The sequence below is a fragment of the Rosa chinensis genome, chromosome 2 (genome assembly GCF_002994745.2).
Source record: "Rosa chinensis cultivar Old Blush chromosome 2, RchiOBHm-V2, whole genome shotgun sequence".
In the NCBI taxonomy this organism is placed as follows: Eukaryota; Viridiplantae; Streptophyta; class Magnoliopsida; order Rosales; family Rosaceae; genus Rosa; species Rosa chinensis.
In genome coordinates this window covers 69,580,710-69,585,964 of record NC_037089.1, presented here as the reverse complement: position 1 = coordinate 69,585,964, position 5,255 = coordinate 69,580,710, and positions in this window count along the sequence as shown.

The window sequence follows — 5,255 nt, the reverse complement described above, 5'->3', positions numbered from 1 at the left end:
GACCATAACTATTTATTCTAATCATGACAACATCCAACGGTCGATTTTGATAAAATCTATTTGCTCCACATTGTTACTCATTAAATGTATACTTTTCTTGACAACTAATAAACTAGTTATACCACATTAGTAGACATATAAGAATTTGGTGCGAACCAATAAATCAAAATTGAAAATCAATAAATTTGACATTACCCATCTATTTATAGTGTATTAATAGATATTGTGTAAAAAAATTAACTCAATCAGCCGTTATTTCGATATCAAATAAATGGTCAACCTTATATACACCTATATTTTTTCACACGGAATTTTGTAGCTAATTGTTATTTTCACACAGATATCCGTGTGAAAATGTTTTAGTTTTCACACAGACATCAGTTACTATTGTTTATGCACACGGATTTCTGTGTGTAGTCTCCTTTTTGGCTTTTTCACACGGAAATCCGTGTGTATTACTCATTTCACACAGAAATCTGTATCAAATACTTATTGTAACGGAAATCCGTCCCTCCATAATTCACATAACATAAAAAATTAAGGATTTCAAAATCAACTAATTTATAATACATACAGAAATCCGTGTGAATTGTTTTTCACACAGATATCCGTGTGAAAATGTTTTAGTTTTTACACAGACATCAGTTACTATTGTTTATGCACACGGATTTCTGTGTGTAGTCTCCTTTTTGGCTTTTTCACACGGAAATCCGTGTGTATTACTCATTTCACACAGAAATCTGTATCAAATACTTATTGTAACGGAAATCCGTCCCTCCATAATTCACATAACATAAAAAATTAATGATTTCAAAATAAACTAATTTATAATACATACAGAAATCCGTGTGAATTGTTTTTCACACAGATATCCGTGTGAAAATGTTTTAGTTTTTACACAGATATCTGTGACTGTTGTTTATTCACACGGATATCCGTTGATATTGTTATTGTATAAATTATTGTGGGCCCCATTATGCTCATTTCACACGGATTTCTGTCAGTATTTCTATTTCACACGGATATCTGTGGCTTTTAACTACAGTAAATCCGTGTGTGTTGTTATTTTGCTAGTAGTGATATAAATTATGGTCTGCAGTAGAAGAATGCCAAAAAAAAAAAAAAAAGCTAGAGAATTCATATGTGGCTCACTCGTCCTTTGTGGTTGCATTAAATTAGTGAAAAAAGAAAACGACAACAATATGATTTGAGTGACAACCAAACCAGCCGCTACTATTGGTGAAATAAGATGAAATAGACCTCTTTTTATAGAGGAAGAGCTAGGGTTGTCTGGTCTTATAATTTCCTAAGGAAGGCTGTAAATAGGGAGGGAGAAGAAGATTTTTCCGCCAACATGATCAAACTTAATTACTCCCCAAGAGCAAATAAATTATTGTCTAAGCATAATCTTCCTTGAATCTGGGAGTTTCATAACATTCCACAAATAATACCTTTACCAAGTCAAGTTAGGATTTTGTGAATCTCCATACATGGTTCTGACAATATTGAGAGCTCAAATCCCATAAAAAATAAAAATAAAAATAAAAACAAGAAAAAGAAGAGGGATTTCATCTCTAATTCACAACCTACCAATTTGAAAAATGGTGGGGCTGCAAAACGTGAATTTCCAAAGCCACATATGGAAAAGTAGCCATGCATGGTTACCCTAATTTACTATTTGGACCTCTCATTATTTTTTTTGCCACTGAACTTCTTGATTTACCCTTATTTTTATCTATTTACACCTCTGTTATATATGCGATGTTCCAATAATAAAAGAAAAAAAAAATTTGCATCTCCAAAGTCCAATTAGCTTTCATGATTAACTGGGAGCACACACACAAAAAAAAAAAAATCTTTTAAGATTAACGTTTTCTCTGTTTATGATAATTACAATCGACTAATTTGAACTCTCAATTTTAAACCCCATTTTGTGTTCTTCAAACAATTTGGCATTACTTGATGCAGTTGAAGTTGGATTTCCATTGGAGTAATTTAAAGAACCTTATAATTCTTGATTGCCCAACTAGGTTTGATAAATCTTGGTCAATCCTTTTTGGGTTGAGAGAAAAGTTAGTGAAAGTAAGTCTTGACCTTGTTTTTGTTTTCTGATTTCAAAGCTATATTGACATTGAAATTGCATAAATTTAAATTCAAAGATTTCAAATATCATTTAATCTATAATTTATAGAATCTGATAATAAACTTAAGATGAAACAATGAAGATGTCTCAAGCTCCTGGAGCCAGTGACAACCAATTAGGTGATGGGTACGAGAAGAGAGAGAGGGAATGAGAAGAAAGACATGAAGGATTAGTGAGGAAGAGGGAAAGGAGAATAGAGAGAGGATTACAATAGAGAGTTGGAGAGAAAGAGAGATGTCTACTGCTTAGATAATATGATACATGTTTTTCTTTTTCTGTTTTCCAATTTTGATCAAAACGTGTTTCTTCCTTTTCTTAATCTTTGATTAGATGGTGATTTCAAATAAATAAGATGGAGTAGTTATTTCAAAGTTTGAATTTTAACTTTCTAAATTTTGTGGATAGGGATAGAATTAGAGAGAGAACTGCAAGATGTAAGAGGGGAGCTGTAGCTCCCACGATGTAGATGCAGGTTTTTTATTTATTATTTTTTATATATTTGTAGAGGGGTAAAATTGGTTTTAAAATTGTGCAAAAAATGGAGGTCCAAATAGCAAATTAGGAGGTCTGAATAGAACCACCCTAAAAAAAACAAGAAAAAGAAGAGGGATTTCATCTCTAATTCACAACCTACCAATTTGAAAAATGGTGGGGCTGCAAAACGTGAAATTCCAAAGCCACATATGGAAAAGTAGCCATGCATGGTTACCCATTTATGCAGATTACCCATTTATTCTAAACTTAATTATGGAAAAGTAGCCATGCAAGGTTATCAAAAGTCTCAAGTCAAATACCCAAAAAAAAAAGAAGAAGAAGCATCAAGCTAATGATTAAAATTATCGATGTCAAAGGCACAAGCAAAAAATCAAGCTGGCTAGCTAATTCATCCAAGTAAGCTGATTACAAAGCAGGCGAAATGTGCCTTAAAAAGCGGCTTCAAGTCACACCTCCAGCACGTGACAACCACATATTTACGGTGCACCTTGAAGTGGGGGCATTTGTAGACACAAGAAATTTAATGAAAATAAAATTCATTAAATAAATCGGTTAATCTTTGAAATTCTGACTAATTAAACAAGCTTAGTTGGCACATGGTGTCACGTCCCTGATTTTTAACACAAATAAAAATCGATATATAATCTCATAATTATAAATGCTTAATCGTTCAGTCATCAATACAAAATACCTGAAAACTTTTTCCCTTTTAAACCAAGTACATACTGATGTCCTAAACCCTCAAAGTTAATATACACTCGCTCCACAGAGTTATATATTACACTAGCTTACGAATTAAATTGTCAACAACAAAATAAAACATAAATGCTCCTCAGAGCTCACTCTAAGTGGAAGTCTTTATACGGTAAAGTCACAAAATTGGCTTCCTACCGTAATGCTGCCAGCACGCCACCTCAGGTTCAGCCACGATTACCCTGACCTGCAGGATTAACCCCTACACCGTTTGAATGGTGCATTGGGTTGCCACATAACAAACCAGGTAAGCTTTTTCAAGCTCGTATGAGTAAACTCAAAACCACAAAACAGAAACACATTCTTAAGTCATCTCAACCTAACCACAATAAGCACACAACTCACAACTATAACCATCTATTTCAAAATCTTCCCTTTCATGCTTACGTAGGTCAACTCGTGACTAAACTACATGCTCAGATTCTCAACCTAGCATCCCATTACACAAATTTCTCGTCAAACAAAACCTCCTCAGATAATGTTTGGAAATCCCTTGACGCACAACTGTGAGTCACAAGGATCACACTCATCTCCTTCCCACCGGAAGCCTTTGTCATCAACATGACATCAAAAGTGAAAATAATGAATCACCTTCCTATCCTCACACAGAGTACAATTGTCATCACTATGGCCTTTAAGGTAAATCAAACAATCAAGAAGAAAATGAGGAAATCACAATTCAAACAAGCAAAACAGTTCATAGTAACCCCTACGTATAGTTTAGTTCAGGAGGTCACATTCTGACATCCATAGGTAGCTCCAACCATCACAGCAGTCCTCTCGATCTTTGTTAACTTAAGAACAATTCAACTCCGCTTCCGAGCTGTCATCACACCGATCATCACACAGATAGCTATCATCCTACTGATCATCACACAAATAGCCATCATCCTATTGATCATCACACATATATCACCGGTCATCGCACATGTAGCGATCATCCAACAAATCATCACACAGATATCACTGGTCATCACACATATAGCGATCATCCAACAAATCATCACATAGATATCAATCATCACAAAGACTCATTGCTGGTCATCACACATATAGAAATCATCCAACTAATCATCACACAGATAACAATCATCACAAAGACTCATTGCTGGTCATCACACAGATATTCCTACACAAGCTTTACCATATCTTAAACCTCACTTACGACGGTCATATTAAACCCATGGTATATCAACACATGATATTCTACATTCACAACTCAATACACAATTTCATCATTCTCGAGCAATAATGAACTCATTTCAAATATTGTTCGCCTCGCAACGAAACCACAAATTCATAGATGTATATATATCATGCAAAAATATATATACGAAATCATCTACTCAAGAATGCCACTAATACCACTATAGTCATAGTTAATCCCATAACTCCAAGACAATATGGTAATTAGGCTCATAACGAATATCGTGAGATTTACTCACCTCTGAATCCCGCTGCATCTTCACACACTAACCAAGACAAGCACAATTCACTGCAATCCGCTCAACACAAGCCTGTCAAGTACCTAAACACATAAGGTCTCGACTTATTAACAATTCACAAACGATTTAAGTCCAAAACCCTTGTTTTGAACTAAAATCCCCAAAGTGGGGCCAATCGAGGAGAAACCACATCTGAGACCTCCCAAAGTCTCCGGAATACTTCCACAATCGATATGTCTAAACCACAAGTCGATCGGAGGCTCAAATCCTCACGGATCGAATAAATTGACTGGTATGAAACTGTAAAAATCATAACAATTTCATATGAACTCCAAAAATTTCATATTATATATCGAAAGGCTCGTATCGACGAGTATAAGATATATAATACCAGAAACAGTCCCTTACATGGCTGAAAC